Source organism: Mesoplodon densirostris, chromosome 2, assembly GCF_025265405.1.
Source record: "Mesoplodon densirostris isolate mMesDen1 chromosome 2, mMesDen1 primary haplotype, whole genome shotgun sequence".
Taxonomy (NCBI): domain Eukaryota; kingdom Metazoa; phylum Chordata; class Mammalia; order Artiodactyla; family Ziphiidae; genus Mesoplodon; species Mesoplodon densirostris.
The window spans coordinates 159,184,728-159,203,998 of record NC_082662.1 but is presented as its reverse complement, the minus strand read 5'-3'; positions in this window follow the sequence as shown (position 1 = coordinate 159,203,998).

Here is a 19,271-nt window from a genome sequence, read left to right as displayed (position 1 = left end):
ATACAACACTGTTTATGTTCTGGGACTAAGCAAACACCCTTTCTGTTGATAGTAGGTCAGCAAATGCCTAAGCAAGATCTGCATTTGAGGTGTAGACTTTAAAAGCCCAAAGTAAGGCCAATGATACAATATAAAAGAAAAAGCAGAAAAATGTGATCACAAATTATAACAAAGCCTGGGTATTTTAAAAAAAATTTTATTTTTTTAAATTAATTTTTACTGGAGTATAGTTGCTTTACAATGTTGTGTTAATTTCTACTGTACAGCAAAGTGAATCAGCTATACGTATACATATATCCCTCCTTTTTTGGATTTCCTTCCCCTTTAGGTCACCACAGAGCACTGAGTAGAGTTCCCTGAGCTATACATAGGTTCTCATTAGTTATCTATTTTATACATAGTATCAATAATGTATATATGTCTATCCCAATATCCCAATTCATCCCACCCCTTCCCTTCTTGGTGTCCATACGTTTGTTCTCTACGTCTGTGTCTCTATTTCTGCTTTTCAAATGAGATCATCTATACTATTTTCCTAGATTCCACATATATGCATTGATATACAATATTTGTTTTCCTCTTTCTGACTTACTTCACTCTGTATGACAGACTCTAGGTCCATCCATGTCTCAGTTTCATTCCTTTTTATGGCTGAGTAATATTCCATTGTATATATGTAGCACATCTTCTTTATCCATTCCTATGTTGATGGGCATTTAAGTTGCTTCCATGTCCTGGCTATTGTAAATAGTGCTGCAGTGAACATTGGGGTGCATGTGTCTTTTTGAATTATGGTTTTCTCTGGGTATATGCCCAGTAGTGCAATTGCTGGGTCATATGGTAGTTGTATTTTTAGTTTTTTAAGGAACCTCCATACTTTTCTCCATAGTGGCTGTACAATTTACATTCCCACCAACAGTGCAAGAGGGCACCCTTTTTTCTACACCCTCTCCAACATTTATTGTTTGTAGATTTTTTAATGATGGCCATTCTGACTGGTGTGAGGTGATACCTCATTGTAATTTTGATTTGCATTTCTCTAATAACTAGTGATGTTGCATTTCTATTCACTATTCTCCCTATTAAAGGAGAAAATAATAGTGATTTGCATTTCTCTAACAATTAGTGATGTTGTTTAATCTTTTCATGTGTTTGTTGGCCATCTGTATGTCTTCTTTGGAGAAATGTCTATTTAGGTCTTCTGCCCATTTTTTGTGTGTATGAGGTTTTTTTTTTTTTTTTTGCGGTATGCGGGCCTCTCACTGTTGTGGTCTCTCCCACTGCAGAGCACAGGCTCCGGACGCACAGGCTCAGCGGCCATGGCTCATGGGCCCAGCTGCTCCACGGCATGTGGGATCTTCCTGGACCAGGGCATGAACCCATGTCCCCTGCAGTGGCAGGTGGACTCTCAACCACTGCGCCACCAGGGAAGCCCGAGGTGTTTTTTTTTAAACATCTTTTTTGGAGTATAATTGTTTTACAATGGTGTGTTCATTTCTGTTTTATAGCAAAGTGAATCAGCTATACATATACATATATCCCCATATCTCCTCCCTCTTTCATCTCCCTCCCACCTTCCCTAACCACCCCCCACCCAGGTGGTCACAAAGCTCCGAGCTGATCTCCCTGTGCTATGCGGCTGCTTCCCACTAGCTATCTATTTTACATTTGGTAGTATATATAAGTCCATGCCATGCTCTCACAAGCCTGGGTGTTTTTAAAACATTCTTATTTTTTTCAAAATAACTTATATGATTACATGATATGAAATTCTTCAAAGCAATAGCTGTTTTTCAGTGAAGGAAATCTGATATACAAATAACCTTTGATTATAGGCAAATCAACAGAGAGGTGGAAGAGGGCAGGACTGGGGAAATCAGCTTGAATGAGCCCCAATGTGGCATGTAAGGAGTGACAGCCAAGTGAAAACAAGGGCATGAAGAGGCCACAGATCTATGCTAGACTGAAATGAAGATCCTCTCTACCAAAATACTTGTGGATGACTGCAGAGAAAGGAACCAGGCTGTAATAAGGGACCTTCTTAAGGAATGACAAGGGAATTCTAATGATAGCTTGACCTTGTTGTCTATTAAACAGTCCATTTGGGGTCAAAAAATGGTGACTCTTTCCCCAAGGAGTCATATATTGCCCAGGAATTTTGGATTTATGAGACCTTTGTTAAAAAATCCCAAATCTCTCCATAGTAACTTTCAAGGACTATAATTCCCACAATAATGCTTAGGGTCAACCTGCTTAAAAGCACAACCAAGACTGAACCAAATCCAAGATCCATGTTTCTACCAAGGTGAAGGTTTCTGCAACTCACAAGATGAGACACTGATGAAGTATTCAGAGGGAAGCGATCACCCAGCATGCTCTAGTGGAAAGAGAATCATACTGGCTACCAAGACAACTGGTCCTGGCTTTACCACTGATTTTCTATGAGATTTCCTTTCTCTGTGTTTGGTCTCCTTGTCTATAAAATAAGAGAGTTGAATTAGATGCTTCCTAAGATTTCTCTAAATTCTAGGGAACAGGTATGGCAAAAGTCCTGAGGGGCTGAGGTCAACATTTTTGACAAACCAGTAAGAGTGTAACAGAGTGAGTAGTAGAGAGAGCTATGAAATGGAGGTCAAAAATAGATGGAAGGGGGCTTCCCTGGTGGCACAGTGGTTGAGAGTCTGCCTGCTGATGCAGGGGACACGGGTTCGTGCCCCGGTCCGGGAAGATCCCACATGCCGCGGAGCAGCTGGGCCCGTGAGCCATGGCCGCTGAGCCTGCGTGTCCGGAGCCTGTGCTCTGCAACAGGAGAGGCCACAACAGTAAGAGGCCCGCATACCACAAAAACAAAAAAAAATAGATGGAAGGTTTTGCTGAGCATGTAAGACATTTGAGTTTTATTTTAAGTGTAAGGAAAATCATTGGAGGATTTTAAGAAAGGAAGGAATATTATTTTATTTAAATTTCCGATAGATCACTTTAGTTTTGGGTATAGATTGGCTCCAGGGGAAGAGTGGAATCAGAAATAATAGTTGGGGGCTTTTGCAGTGGTCCAAGGGAGAGCCGTGGGCATTCATAGTAGAGGAAGGATTTGAAAAGTGCTTAGAGGTAGAGTCGACTGCTCTTGCTGATGGATTGATACGGAGTGGCATGTGAGGAAAAAGAGGGAGTTAATGATGACTTCTAGGCTTCTTTACTTGAGTAACTAGGTAGATATAGCACCTTCTACCAAGAAGCAAAAGAGTAAAAGAGGAACAAGTTTAGGACATAAATGAATCAAGAATTCTCTTCAGACCCATTAAGTTGGAGGACTTTATTAAATATCAAAGTAGAGATACCAGGTAGACTGTTGGCTTCTCTAAGCTGGGTTCCAGAAAGATGTTAGAGCTAGAGGCATGGATTTGGTAGCCATTGGTGTACAAGTGGTATGTGTTCCCTAGGTGAAAGTTAGACTCTTCTCTAGGCTCATGACTGAATTCTAGAGTCTTCCAAATTTTAAAGGTTGAATGTAGAAAGAGAAGGCAGCAAGGTAGTGGCCCCTGAGACAGAAGGAAAACCTAAGAAGTGCATGTCAACAAAGCCAAGGGAAGGCAGTAGTTTAAGGAAAGAGATGGCTGTCCAGTGATGCTGAGAGGTCAACTATGAAAGCAGCAAAGAAATGACCATGAGATCTGGCAACATGAGACCACTGGTGCCCTTGAGCATTCTCTGTGGAGTGGTCAGGATAGAAGCCTGATTGGGTGAAGAGAGAATAGAAGTGAGAATCGATAACAGCGACAGGTTCAGTGAGTTTTGCTATAGATGAGAGCTGAGAAATAGCGTGGAAACTGGAAGGAGAGTAGAATCAGGAGAGGCTTCCATGTATTTTAAGGTAGGGAATATCAGAGAACATTTATATACTTATAGGAAAATGAAGTAGTGAGGGAGAAATTGAAGATTCAAGAGAGGAGGGGTGATCATTGCTGGAATGAAGTCCTTAGGAAGTGTGAGGGGCTGAGGTCACAACACAAGAGGGGGTTTGGCCTTTGCAAGGAGCAGGGGCCCAGCACCCATGAATAAGGAGGGAAGACAGAGAGGACAGGCACTATGACAGCGAGATGTGTGGTGTCAGTGGCAGGAAGATGAAGGAGCACCTGTCTGTAAGCATACCAAGTAAGGTCATCAGCTGGAAGAAATTAAAAAGGGAGGGTAGGCAGTCTTTGGAAAAAGGAGATGTAAAATTGAGATTTTGGAGAGTGGGAATAAATGTGCTAAAGAAGTGTCGTGGAACTGCCAGGCTGTTTCCAGTATCCACTTGGGAATTGTAGTCATAATTGTAAAGCAACAACAGTCCACACAGCTATCTATTTTTCTCTAGTAATGTGTACTTGTTCAGAAGTAAGCATGGCCTGGAGTTTAACGAGGTAGGGTTCTGCCAGGTGAGTACAGGACAAGAAGTCCACAGAGGCTTTGCAAGGGATTAATGCTAAAGATAGAGGCTAGAATCTCAGCCTGGTAAAGCCAAACAACGGATAGTGAAAAAAGAGGCCGGGTCAGGGGCTTGGAGACATCAATGCAATGGTGTAATTGGTGGAGTTGAAGCACGAGAGCAGAAGAAAAAGAAGAGCGGCCAGATTTGGGAAGCTTGACATCAGGACTTTGAAGAAGGTGCAGTTAATGGCACTGTCGAGGGCAAGGATATGGTTCTGGGAGTAGGTGAGCCCTCTGGTGCCATCATAAAAGTTGAGAGACCCACTCCCTGCTTTCCTGGCCTATGTATCACCTGTCCTTACAGTTGACCAGAGAGTTGGTTTCCTAATAGGCATGATATAAGGGATGCTGCAGAAACCCTATCCCCAAAAATACGCCTACAGAGGTTTATAACTGCTTTCTGACATTCTGCCATGAAAGCTTCCTTCATTTCTTTCCTTCTGCTTTTCATTAGTACCACCGCCTAACCTATTAATTCATTATCGGTCATTTATACACAGGTGTCATTTAGTGGCTCAGAGCCTTTCAAGTAAGACTGCAGTCAGATTTTAATAGGCTATAGGGCATGGTTTTTAAGGAAGAATCTGAATAGGGGATCTGCAAAGGGAAAGGGGGTTAAGATATAAACATTTTTGAGCACCTACTATGTGCTAGTTTCTGCTCCAAGAGCTCTGCTTATGTGTTGTCATTTGAGACACCATTGTTTCTTCCTATATACGCAACAGGAGGGCTCAAAGAGAAACATCTGTCCTTTGCCCAAGCCCCACAACGAGTGAGTGATGAAGCCAGGGTCTGAAGTCAGAGCCACAGAGCCTAGGAAAGGTGTTCAGATGGGAGGAACAGGCATTTAAAAGGAAAAATAAAACAGCCTGCGGCACATCTTGGCAAACCTCACAATCCTAGGCTCCAGCTCCCTTCCTGAGGATCTCGGATTGCGTGTGTGGCTATTTTTTAACTTTTTTTACGAGGTTATTCCTTGATGAGTTTTTTTCCTCCTTTCTGGTTTTTTTTTAAATGATAATTTAAAATTTTATTAGGTGCTCAGCCACAGTATAAATACCCCCATTTGAATTGCTGACACACATCAATAGGAAAGCAGTTTCCCAGACCAGAGCCTTGGCATGGGAGCCTCCCAGCCACATCCTCTTCCCAGAAGAGAAGGAGTTGAAGAAACAGAACAAGCCATTTTCTTAAATAAGCCACAGTTAAAGGAAACAGAATGAGCATTCAAGGTTTCTGGTCTCAGGGCTTTTCTTTCTTTCGTTCTCTATCCCTCATTCTCACTAAACAGTCTCGCCTTTAACCTCTGTATCACCAATCAGAGTGGTGTCATTTTTACAGGAAGAAGTAGAGAAAGCAGCACGGGTGGCTGAGAACTGGCCTTGTGTTTTTCAAATGAGAGCAGCACAGCGTCCCCCAATGTTCTGTCAGAGATGAGAGATCTGGAGGTTCTGCAGGTCTCGCCCACCCACCTACAAGTCCCCGCCCTCACTCTCTGGCTTATGGTTAATATAAAAGAATATCTCAATAGCAAATAAAATTCAGTTAGGTTGTGCCTTTAATTCTCTACAGCATAGCTTAGGATTCCACACCTAAAGCACCCAAGCAGTTGATAATTCTCCCCATGGGTATCCTGAGAGGAAGGCCCGTATTCTAATCTCCTTCTTCAGTATCATCTCCCACCATCCTTACCACCCCACCACCATGACTCAATGATTCTGTGCTCCAGCTACCTCACGTTTCTCAGCTACATTCTGACATGCCCTTTCTATGATTCTGAGCCTTTGCATATTCTGCTCCCTCTCTGATTAATGGGGCAAACAAGCATTGTAAGTCACCTCACCCCCTCCCACCACCTCCACACAGTTGGTTCCTAGACATTAACACTTCCTTTTGCTGTGAGGTGGTTACCTACCTTTGAAGACACACAGGTGGCCAACAGGTACATGAAAAGATGCTCAACATCACTAATCATCAGGGAAAAGCAAATCAAAACCACAAGGAGAGGGCTTCCCTGGTGGCGCAGTGGTTGAGAGTCTGCCTGCTGATGCAGGGGACATGGGTTCGTGCCCCAGTTCGGGAAGATCCCACATGCCACGGAGCGTCTGGGCCCATGAGCCATGGCCTCTGAGCCTGCACGTCCGGAGCCTGTGCTCTGCAACAGGAGAAGCCACAACAGTGAGAGGCCCGCGTACCGCAAAAAAAAAAAAAAAAAAAAAACCACAAGGAGATATCACCTCACACCTGTCAGAATGGCTATTACCAAAAAGACAAGATAACAAGTGTTAGAGAGGATGTGGAGAAAAGGGAAACCTTGTGCACTGTTGGTGGGAATGAAAAAACTGGTGCACCCACTATGGTGGCTTTGTGTCTTCTCCTCTACCCCAACCAGATTGGGAGAAACAGGGAGCCATGTCTCATTCAATCCCACATCCAGCCATTAACAGAAACCCTCAAAGTAGGTCTTTAGTAACAGCTTATTGAAATAGAGGATACTGGATGAAGATCCATTCATTCATTCACTCAGCCAGTATTTACTAAACACACTGTGCCAGGCTAGGAATCCAACTATGAATAAGACAAAGTCCTTACTCTCAGAGAGTTTATATTCTATTGGGAGAAGACAGAAAATAAGGAAGAAATCAAATAAATATATATTATGTTGGCTGGTGATAAATGAGATAAATAAAAATAAAATAGGAGAGTGACAAGGAAAGCTATTTTACTTACTTTTTAACCTCTCTCGATTTCCCCTACCCCCAGCCCCTGACAACCACTCTCTACTCTGTTTCTATGAGTTCAACTTGATACTGTGCAGTATTTATCTTTCTCTGTCTGGCTTATTTCACTTAGGATCATGCCCTCCATGTTTCATGCTGTCACAAATGACAGGATTTCCTTTTATACAGCTGAATAATATTCCATCGTATATACATGTATGCTACATCCTTTTTATCCTTTCATCCACTGATGGACACTTAGGTTGTTTCCATACCTCGGTTATTGTGGATAATGCTGCTGTGAACATGAGAATGCAGCTATCTCTTCGAGACAGCTTTCATTTCCTTTGGATATATACCCAGAAGTGGAATTGTTGGATCGTACGGTAGTTCTATTTTTAATTTTTGGAGGAATCACAGTGGCTGCACCAGTTTTTTCATTCCCACCAACAGTGCACAGGGGGTCCCTTTTCTCCACATGCTTCCCAATACTTGTAGGCTTTTTGATAATAGCCATTCCGACAGGTGTGAGGTGCTATCTCCCTGTGGTTTGGATTTGCATTTCCCTGATTACTGGTGATATTGAGCATCTTTTCATGTGCCTGTTGGCCATTTGTATGTCTTCTTTGGAAAAATGTCTATTCAGGTCCTTTGCCCTTTTTTTTTTTTTTTTTTTGCGGTACACGGGCCTCTCACTGTTGCGGCCTCTCCCGTTGTGGAGAACAGGCTCCAGAGGTGCAGGCCCAGCGGCCATGGCTCACGGGCCCAGCCACTCCAAGGCATGTGGGATCTTCCCAGACCGCGGCACGAACCCGTGTCCCCTGCATCGGCAGGCGGACTCTCAACCACTGCGCCACCAGGGAAGCCCCCTTTGCCCATTTTAAATTGGATTATCTGTGTTGTGGTGGGTGTTTTTGTTTTGTTTTGTTGCTATGGAGTTGTATGAGTTCCTTGTATATTTTGCATATTAACCCCTTACCATATATGTGGTTTGCAAATATTTTCTCCCATTCCATAGGTTGCTGTTTCATTTTGCTGATGGTTTCCTTTTCTGTGCAAAAGCTTTTGAGTTGGTTTTAGTCCCACTTGTTTATTTTTGCTTTTGTTGCCTTTGCTTTGGATGTAAAGGAGAGCTGTTTCAGATAAGATTAATAGGGTAGGCTCCTCTGTGGAGTCTACATTTGAGGCTACTGGCCTGCTGGACACAAGCTCTGTGTTCTTTTGCTACTGGTGGGATGAGGTGGGAGCTGATCCCTGTGTAGTGGCTGTGATGAGTGACTCAGGTTCCCAAGACAGCTGGCTAGGGGGAGGTAGGAAAGCCAAGACTATCTGGCCATAGGAAACTTGGCTGCTGTAGCATTCAGCACTCATCTACTGAGGGAGCTATTTTGGAACACGCTGTAGAAATGAAAGAGCTTACGAGCCTTGTGCCAAAGGCTCTAAAGGAAACCCCGAGCCCTGCCCAGCCCCCCACATATGCTACAGAGGCCTCAGGAGCTGATCCTGTCTTCTGGGCATCTAGGCAGAGGGTATTCTTAACCTTTGTGATTTCAACTACCAGCCCAATCCCAGCACAACCAAAAGGGCTGTAAAATGATTAAGCCCAAAACTGCAAGAGTTGTGATCTCCATTCTGTCACTTACTACCTGTGCTCTCTTGGACAAGCCACTGAAACTCTACAGTAATTCCACCATCTATAAAATGGGAGTAATTAATGAGTCATTTTGCGTACCATCACACATAGTTTTGCAGATCAAATGTGATATAGGTAATAGACTATGAACATTATGAAGCACAACAAAAATGCAAAAAATTATTATTGCTAATAATCAGGGAATCAACATTTATTGAATACCTATTAAGTGCCAGAAGCCCCCTAGACGTTACCTTATTCAATTTTCACAAAATTTTAAAGAGCTATCATCCTCTTCATCTTAGAGTTGAGGAAACAGGGGCTCAGAGAGGATAAGTGGGCTCATCAAGGGGGTAGAGCTAGGCAGAGCCAGGAGCAAAGCTCAAGTCCACAGTCTTCAGAACTGATGCTATTTCTCCCTAACTCTGTGTCTTCCTGTCTGTGGGTGGTTGGCCCAAACTTGGGATGGATTCTCAGCCCCGAATAACCTCACTCAGAGCTGGGATGTGCATCTTCCCCAAGTTGTCCCTCTCAGCCCCAGTGCAAGAGCTAAACACTAGCCTCTAACCAAGTGTGCGTTGGGGTGCTCAGGCCTCCTGGTCCCCAGTGCTTTTATTCTGGGAGGAACCTGCCTTTTGGCTCGGTGAGTTGCTGCATTGGGAACATTGGGGGTCGGCTCTAAAGCACTGCACAGCCCCCCTGCTCCTTTGCCTGATATTCTGCCACTATCTCCATCTCTGGCCACACAGCAGGATAGGCATAGGCTACAGTGAGTTGCCCTTTGCTCCCTCCCAGCCAACACTACCTGCCTCCCCTGCAATCTTCTGGTGGTCCTGGCTGCCACTGATGTTCAATTTATGTCCTCACAGCTGAACAAGAAGCCTCCACAGGAAAAAATTGAGTTTTACTGCATCTGCCTGCCATACTCCTCCCAGCTGGACCCATCATTTGAGAATCCATTACAGGAATTTTATTTTGCACCGTGGCAGATCTGAGTTAAAAGAAGTGAGAGAGTGGCATGGACATACATACACTACCAAATGTAAAATAGATAGCTAGTGGGAAGCAGCCCCATGGCACAGGGAGATCAGCTCGGTGCTTTGTGTCCACCTAGAGGGGTGGGATGGGGGGACGGAGGGAGACGCAAGAGGGAGGAGAAATGGGGATAAATGTATACGTATAGTGATTCACTTTGTTATACAGCAGAAGCTAACACACTATTGTAAAGCAATTATACTCCAATAAGGATGTGAAAAAGAAAAGAAAAAAAGAAAAAAAAAGAAGTGGCCCACAAGTGAATGGGTCGTTACACCTGTGGCCCCAATAATCCCCAAAGTGGATAAACCACAAAATGAATGAGGCTTTTGTGGGTAGATGAGAACTGACACCACTTTGTGAGATTGGATAAAGGAAAATCCATTTAAGAAAACACACTTGCTTAGAGATGGATTCTTTTCTCATCCTGAAAGTGTTAGATGAGGCTTTGTTGAAAAAACAGGACTCCCCAAAGGAGGGAGCGTGGAAGAAGTGACACCACTGAGCCCCCGAGAGAGATAGTGACGGATCTGACCTCATTTTTAAACCAACCTTTGTGATTCAAACCAAGCTTGTGAGAACTACGGTTCTCCAGGTTTTGTATCTCTCTCTGGCCAGCGGGAACCTAGGTAGTTTCTCAGTGATGTTCAGGACAACATGGTAATTAAGTACACAGAGCTCCTGGGTACAAATCCTGGCTCTACCATTTATGACGTGTCTTCTGGCAAATTAAGCAATCTCTCTGTGCCTTGCTTTTCCCATCTGTAAAATGGGGACAATAATAGTACCTCCCTCAAAAGGTGGTTGTATAGATTTAGTAAGTTTCTATGTGTACTTAGATCATTGCCTGGCAATCATGTCTATCATGTAGGTGTTAGTGATTATTATGGCACTAAAAATAGACATGGAGCTATTTTGGATCCAGTTGGTGACTTAAGAACCCAGCAGAGCCTAATGTCCTGGTAGACCATCTTGGATAACCACTCCCCTCGGTTCCTACCTAGTCACTGGCAGGGCTTGGTCAGGCCAGTTAATGAGCCTAACTCCAGGGGGAGACACAAAACTTCAAAAATGAAAAAGCTATTTTCCCCTTCTAGTAGCATTTTGCCATTGGCAAATAATCCCCTTAGCAACATTTGACCTTAAGAACTTAGAAGGAAAAGGGCAAAACATTTCAGGGAACAGGAGCTGGGTCTCCTCCCAGGTTTCACGCCACAGCAGAGTAGGGGGGTGTCAGGTAGGATCCCCTGGCCAGTCTGTCAAATGTGGTAGCCGAGGCCCCCAGGACCCTGTCTGGAAAGCATGGAAGCAATGGAAAGCTGTGTGTGCAGACAGCTCTGTACTGGTCCCTGTCTCCTCCACTCTGGCCACAGAGAAGAGGTGCCGCAGGCGCTGGAAGGGGACCTCTGTGGGGTTGGAAGGAGGACACTGTCAGGGAAGCCACCACTGGCCCTCTCTGGTTGTGTTATTCCCTTTCCCTCCCCATCTCCAAGCATGGCTGCCTGAGCTTTCACTCTTACTAAATTAAGCTGATAAAATACAAATGAAAAAAGGGGCAGGGGTAGGGAGGAGGGTAAGGCACACTCTTCCTCTGCCTTTTAATAACGCCTACACTGTGTCTCAGACCATTTTTAATAAGAGATTGACAGATAGTGGTCGCCTCTGCACCCCCACCCATTACATATCAGGATCCAGATCAATAGCACCCTTTCCTCTCCTCTGGAATATTCCACTTGCCCCCTCGTGGATGGAGGATGGACAGCGGATGCCACGCCCTTGACATGGTTTGCTGACCTCTTGAGTGTCAGGTCTGGAAGGGCATCCCTAGTTATCCAAAGACATATTCCCCAGGGACCTGTGCCCCAGGTGGGCAGCACTGAGCTCCTGATCTTTCCAGGGAGCCAGTTATGGGGATACAAACAGGCCCACCACAAGGGCAATCCCAGGGGGATAGGGCTATCAGTCAACCTTCCCCTGAGTAGCTGCCCCAGGTGCTCTAGCCCAGAGGTCTTTGCAGGACTGAGGAGAACTGGTGGCAAGATTAAAAGAAGGCAGGGTTCAAGTCCCCTGCCTGTCTCTGGAACGTACTCGCTCCTGCAGCTAGTCTCAGGCCGCATGAAGTCTCCCCCACCCCATGGGGGGAATATATGTCAAAGTATCCGAGTGACCTCTAACCTCCACCCTCAGAATGCACCCCTTCCACCATAAACATTTCCATCAAGAGAGAACTCCACTGATTGAAGACCCTCTATGTGCTACCAGCTGTTATGAGACTTCACACAGAAAATGACATCTCATTTAACCCACACAGCAATTCTGAGATGTGGGAACTATTTACCCGCTTTCATGGGTAAGGAAACTGAGGTTCAGAGAAGTCAAGTGACTTCCCCAAGGCCACACAGCCAGTAAGTGGCAGAGCCAGGATTCAAACCCTGGTTGGCCAAGGTTTCACCAGGCGTTTTTCTGCTGGCCCAGCAGGGACAGCAGGGGAGGCAATACAGGCAGGGGCTGGTCAGCACCAGCCTTGCAGTCTCATCGCTGTATCGCATCTGGAGCTATGAGGCGCAGAAGCCTGACAGCTTCCGAGGCAGATGAAAAGCCAACCTTCCTCAAATTGTTTTATTTAAAGCCAGACTCCTGACTGTTTGAAGCCACTTGCTTTTGGCAGTACTTGTTCCTCTTTCTTTTTCCTCTGCTTTTAAACAGCCCTGGGAGATAAGGGGAAAACACTGTTGACGGTGCCTCACTTGCAGATGCTCAGAAGACCTTCTTCCTCTCCACGCCCCCCCCACCAACCCCACCCCCCGCTGCTGGCTGCTCTGGGCTGCAGCTGGGCCGCGCGTGTGAGCGTGTGAGCGCGTGGGCGCCTGGGCGCGTGGGCGCGTGCACACGGCTGGGCTGGAGAAAGGCAGGGAGCCCGGAACTGATCTGCACCCGAAGTATAGATACAGATGAAGTCTTTTGCTTTTATAGTGAGTCTCACCGGCGTTAAACTTCATTTATATCTCTATAAATGTATACGGCTTTGAACAGGAGGCTTTATGGCTGGGTTTATAAATTCCGTCTCCCTGCAGCACAGCCTGGATCCCAGGAGATGGCCCCTTTACCGACTGCGTGGCCTCTGCCCTTTGCGACACAACCACTTGCAGGGCTCTCATCTGGTCCTCAGGGCCTTGGCCCTTCTGCTGCCTGGGCTCTCTGGCCCCGGTGCTGCCCTCTCCCTGTCTGCACGCGCCCTCTCACCCCTGGCTCGCAGCTGGCCGGGCTGTCGGGAGGAGGGGGAGGACACGGGGCTTGTCAGCTGACTTCCGCTCTACACCTGTCCCTGGGCCAGAGCCCCACTGCCGACCTTGGTATTGACAAGCTCAGGGGAGATGGCAGGACAGGCTGGCAAAACCTGGTTTATGAAGGTATCTGTTTTACAGAATCCGTTTAGATAAACAGAGCATCCACACAGACGCAGGTGCTCAGTGGCCACGGGGTTTAGAATACTTCAGGAGGCAGGCAGCCGCTGATGGGCTTGCAGAGATAAATTCAAGGTAATCTACATAAACCCAAGCCTTTGAAATGGCACACTGTCAAAAAATTCCAACAATTACTCCAGCCAGGAGGTGGCTGTTAGATGTTCTTCTTATGAAAAGATAATTATAAAGGAAGAGAAAACATTTCATAAATAAAACTCAGAATGGCAGAATAATCTGGAGGGAGGGGAAAGCAAGAGAAAAGACATCCAAAGGTTCACAGTCTCCAGGTGAGTGTAGAGTGGGGTTCAAACACCCAGTGTCTCCTTAAGGTTCAAATTAATTTCAGCCTAGTACAATTTCCAGGTAATTAATTGGCAAGAGGCATCTTTCAGATATTTTAAAATATCAGCCTGCCCGGCTCTTGGTGCTAAAGGAGAAGAAAAAATAGCCAACACATGTTCTTAAAATCAAAGTGATGTAAAACAAGGGCCTGCCCAGCCCATTAGCACTTGAGGAGAATATAAGATCCAGGTCAGCACAGATAATTGTCAGATTGTTAAAATGCCAAGTACCCTAGGCTGCCCCCAGTCCCCAGGCCATAGGAAATAGCTAGTGGAACATTCATTTATGCTTCACACCAGGTGCTGTCCTAGGCACTGTGTACTTGTGCCCCACTTGATTCTCGTAAGAACCTTTTAAAGATGTGATGATCTTTATAGGCTTTTTTGGGGTGGGGGGGTCAGTGAAGAAGCCCTGATGAGGAACCTCAGATTCTCAGGAGCAGGAATTTGAAGCTACGCTTCCTGGTAATAAAACCCCAGTTCTTGCTTCTTGTAGTACGTGTGGCCCCAGGGTGGCAAAGGTATGGCTAAGACTAAGACGGGAGCAACACAGAGGAGTGAAAGAACTTGGGTTCTGTTTCAATCAGATAGAGATCAAAAACAGCCCCGCCATCTACTAGCTTTGCAGCCTCAGGCAAGTTATTTAGCCTCTCTGAATTCAGGAGCTTTGTTTTCTTCATCTACGTGTTCTGTCTGCTGTGGTCTTCATAGAGAAAAGCAACTGTTTCAACTCAGGTTGTGCCGTGACTAGGGTTTTCCCTTCTCATTCGGCTGGAGAAGGTTTTCCTTGCCAACCTTGCTCCTGGGCTGTCATGAGGATTAAACACCTAGCTCAGCCCCTTCCACATAGCAACCTCAGTAAATGAGAGCTCTTTCTCCCATTCTGGTGAGAATCGAGTGCAATACTCTATTGCCCAGCCTGGTATAGTGCCTGGCACATCATGAACACAGGATAAATAATATCCATCATCATCATCGTTATAACATGGGAAACAGGTGTAGGAACTCCTGTACTTAGGTTGAGCAAAAGGAGAAAGTTTTTCTTGGGCCCTACTATGTGCCAGACCCTGTGCTGGGCTCTCCCAGCCTTCATAGGATTGGTTATCTAGGTGGAGAGGCACCTAGATTTTCACATATAAGATTAGCAATAATGCAAGATGTAAGATTCCACTAAAGATACTTAAAAGGAATCACAATAGAGCCCTCCTTAACTGCCAAACTGGTGATAAAAACAAGAAAAGAAAGAGGTTAAGGCACAGGCTTCAAACCTGGGCTTGAGTTCCTGTTGTATCACTACTTAGCTGTAAAAAGTTGTACAAGTCACATAAATTATGATGCCTCTGTTTCCTCATCTGTAAAATGGGCTTAATAGTATACGTCATATGTGTTAGTTACTAAATGACATAAAGTATATAAAGCATTTATTAATAGTAGCAAGAGCAAACATTTATTAAGGGCATTCTCTGTGCCATGCACTTGGCTAAAGCTCATAGCAAGGACTCAGTCAATGTTAGCTAGTATTATCATTAAACAATAGAAAGATCCAAGCTACCAGGGCCCAGGAATGTGAATTCTTAGGTGGACTTGGACCAAAAACTAGACTCCAGCCCACAGATGTTGCTAAGCTGTTGTCAAACATTAGCCATTCTGGGTTGATACTGTCCTGGGATCAATGTTCCAGGCTTTTTCCTCTTTATCTGCATACCATATAGTATGATGAGCACTCATCCAGATTAAATGAATTCCTCCTGGGTCCTGGTAATAATAACCTTTTACTGAATCATCTACCGCCAGAGGATAAGATGTTATTATGGGAGCCAAGTGGGGGTGAGCTTGGCAGTGCCTGCTCTAAGGACAGAGGTCCCAGGGTTGTAAAACTGTAATGAGTCTGTTGGCTTATTTGTCCTGGCCTCAGAACTCCATCTCTCATTTTGGAATCTCACCGTGTAATGCGTAAGCCAGGAACGACCCAGAGACGTGCCCACCAAGGGTGAGGGCTGACCTCTCCCTGTCTCCTGGTACCTCTCTGGGCTAAGATTGGGGCACTTCAGTGGGGGAATAGAAGAGTTCAGGATCTCAGTTTACTTGAACTGTGTCACACTTACCAGCAAGGGTCAGAGTATAGGAACCAGACCTAGTTCATTGAGTTGGTGGGGAGTACATCACCCCCACTTCTTCTCCTTGATTTGACTCCAGAAAGCAACCTGCCTGGTCTTCCTTCATAGGGAAAGGGAAGAATTTCAACCCCACTGAGACCTATGACCAGAGAGTCTCCCTTTCCCACTTGGTTGCAGAGAAAAGTACAGGTAACTGGCCAGAAATAAAGAAGCAGAGACAAAGCAACCCAGATCTCCATCAATGGATGCATAGATAAACAAAATGTGGTACATACATACAATGGAATGTTATTCAGCCTTAAAAAGGAATGAAATCCTGACACATGCTGCAACGTGGATGAAGCATAAAGACATTATGCTAAGTGAAATAAACCAGACACAAAAGGACAAATATGGTATGATTCCACTTATATGAGGTATAAGAGTAGTCAAACTCATGAAGATGGAAAGTAAAATGGTGGTTGCCAGGGGCTGGGGGGAGGGGAATGGAGAGTTATTGTTTAAAACTACAGAGATTCAGGGCCTCCCTGGTGGCGCAAGTGGTTGAGAGTCCGCCTGCCGATGCAGGGGATGCGGGTTCGTGCCCCGGTCTGGGAGGATCCCATATGCCGCGGAGCGGCTGGGCCCGTGAGCCATGGCCGCTGAGCCTGCGCGTCCGGAGCCTGCGCGTCCGGAGCCTGTGCTCCGCAGCGGGGGAGGCCACAACGGTGAGAGGCCCGCATACCGCAAAAAAAAAAAAAAAAAAAAAAAAAAAAAACTACAGAGATTCAGTTTGGGAAGATGAAAATATTCTGGACATGGATGGTGGTGATGGTTGCATAACCGTGTAAATGTACGTAGGGCCACTGAACTGTACACTTGAAAATGCTTAAACTGGTAAATTTTATGTTATGTATACTTAATCACAAGAAAACAAAAGAGGAGAATGGAAAGAGGGCAAAACTGCTTAAATTCCCTTTTCCAACTGACATATTGATTACCTGCTATGTTCAAAATGTTATCAATACAGTTCCAGTCCAAAATCATGTTCCAAGGTAAAGATGTGGTGAGTCTCATATACAATTGGAAATAGCACTTAAACACCTCTATTCCAGTTTCCCCCTCTCACTGGACTTGCTCTTAAGAAGACGAAACTCCTGCCCCGGTCTGGGAGGATCCCATATGCCGCGGAGCGGCTGGGCCCGTGAGCCATGGCCGCTGGGCCTGCGCATCCGGAGCCTGTGCTCCACAACGGGAGAGGCCACAACAGTGAGAGGCCCGCATACTGCAAAAAGAAAAAAAAAAAAAAAAGAAGACGAAACTCCGATTAGGTGGAGAATCTCATCTGATCTTTACTAACGTAGCCTGTAATTGAGATGAGACAAAGGTGTGTCTCTGCACTTTTCCCAAATCATCTACTAGAATTGGCTTTGTGGAGATCAAATTTTATGTTTCTGCACAAACCTAGACCTTAAGGAATCCTCACCATGACTCTTCTAACTTGCCATGTCCCAGTGGCTTAGCAGCCTATGCTCCCCTCTGTGGGATCCCAGCTGAGAGAGCTGACTCTGGAAGGAGCCTTCCCATAAATGGGCTGGCTGGGTGCATTCTCTGAGACAGATGAACCCAGAAAGGGGCAGAGCCTGGGAAGGAGGTGCTTAGCACAGTCTCTGAGTGGAAGGAGGCAGGGGACATGCTTACCCACCAAGCATGTAAACAGCTCTATTACCTACTTGGACAAATTTTGAGGTCTACTAAAGACTCTAATTTATTGGTTGATCTTCCAGAAACTCTGATATTTTAGTTCAAGCTGTGCACAAAATGCCCTATGTATATCCAACTTTCCCTGAACATAGAGCATCCACAGATATAGGGTGGGAGAGAATTGGACAGGCAAGGTATCAGGACTGGTTACGTACAGGGGTGTGTGTGTGTGTGTGTGTGTGTGTGTGTGTGTGTGTGTGTGTATTTTTCACCAAAGTCATCAAAACCTTCTGATAATGCCACTGCTTCTTGATGGTAAAATAGAATAGAGATTCCCTATTCTGTCCTACAACCAGGGAGGGGAGCAGGATGAATGGTGACATCTCTTGATGGAGCTATGATGACGTGATAGTATCAATACATGAGTCTCTGCAAGGTACCTTGTAAAGCCACTCTTAAATAAGGAGAAACAGCAACCTCCTCAGCCACAATCTTTGAGGATGGAGCTGAATTTCCTGGCATAAGCACTGTCACAGTGAACTCTACTCTCTCTTTCCCTCGTAAGCTCACACGGGGGCTCTTTCCTCACCTCACTCTCCTAGAACCCAGATGGAATGACTCATGCCCAGCCACCTGAAGGCTGAATTCCAACTTTTTACTAGATATTTTCAACATCTTCTCCATACACTGTACCATCCAATAACTCAGGTCAGCTCAGAGGCAGGGACCTACAGGGGCTTCCATGGTTCCTATTTGGGCTTGATTGTTGGCTTCTACACACACCCCTCGAAATGACCACTTGACCTTCCAATACCATGACCATAAACAAGGAATAAACCCCTCCCCCACCTCTATGCTACTCACCTGGTAACAGTAGCATCAGACCTCTGAAATGTTCTCTGAGAAGTCTAGTGTCTACATGACACATTAAGCAATACATTTCCACTGCAAAATGTAGCAGTTGAAGCTATGGTGATAGACATCAGAAAGTGACGGGGTTAGAAGAGGAAAAGATTTATCAGAAAGAAGCATAAGGGAAGTTTTGTATATCTTGTTTGGGGGAGTGGTTAAATGGGTGTACACAGTTGTCAAGACTTACTAATCTTGACACTTAAGACCAGTATAATTTTATTATATGCAAATTATACCTAAAACTTTTTTTAAAAAAGTAACAGTGGCCTTCTCCAGGTAAAAGATGGCAACGCATGGCTGTGGAAAATAGGGTGGGATGCCAACCTTTTCCTTCTCTCCACCTTTTCCCACATCTCTCGTCCCTCCAGATCTCAGAGACAGCCCAGCAGAGTCTCTCCTGCTCAGTGAAAGACGGCTGGATATGAAAATACACTGGCTTTCTTTCCAGAATGCTGCCCTGATGTGAGGGCTAGAGCTGCCAGGGGAGTGGAGGTTTTATATGTAGGGTGGGTTTATGTCCAGTTCCCCACTCCTCTCCATGGGTTTCTGTAGGTGCTTAGAGCCCAGCCCTCTCCTGCTTCTTAGTCATCCTCCCACATTTTGAGCCACAAAGAACTCAATGGAGGTGTTCCCAGAGGAGGCTCATAGGAGAGAAAAGTCATCAAGCACCTTGGTAATGTCATTACCAAGACACCCATGGTAATCCAAGGCATGGAAGGGTGCCTTCAGCTGGGATTTCTGGGGCAAAGTGAGTGTGGCAAGCAGGTGCGTGACATCATTTCAGCCGGGAGGCCACCAACCTGGGGTTCTCTCTTCACAGTAAGTCCAGAGAGTTCCTCACTTTTCTGGCCATGGCTCATGGCCCTCTTCTTGGCTGAGAATTAAAGGCCAGCAAC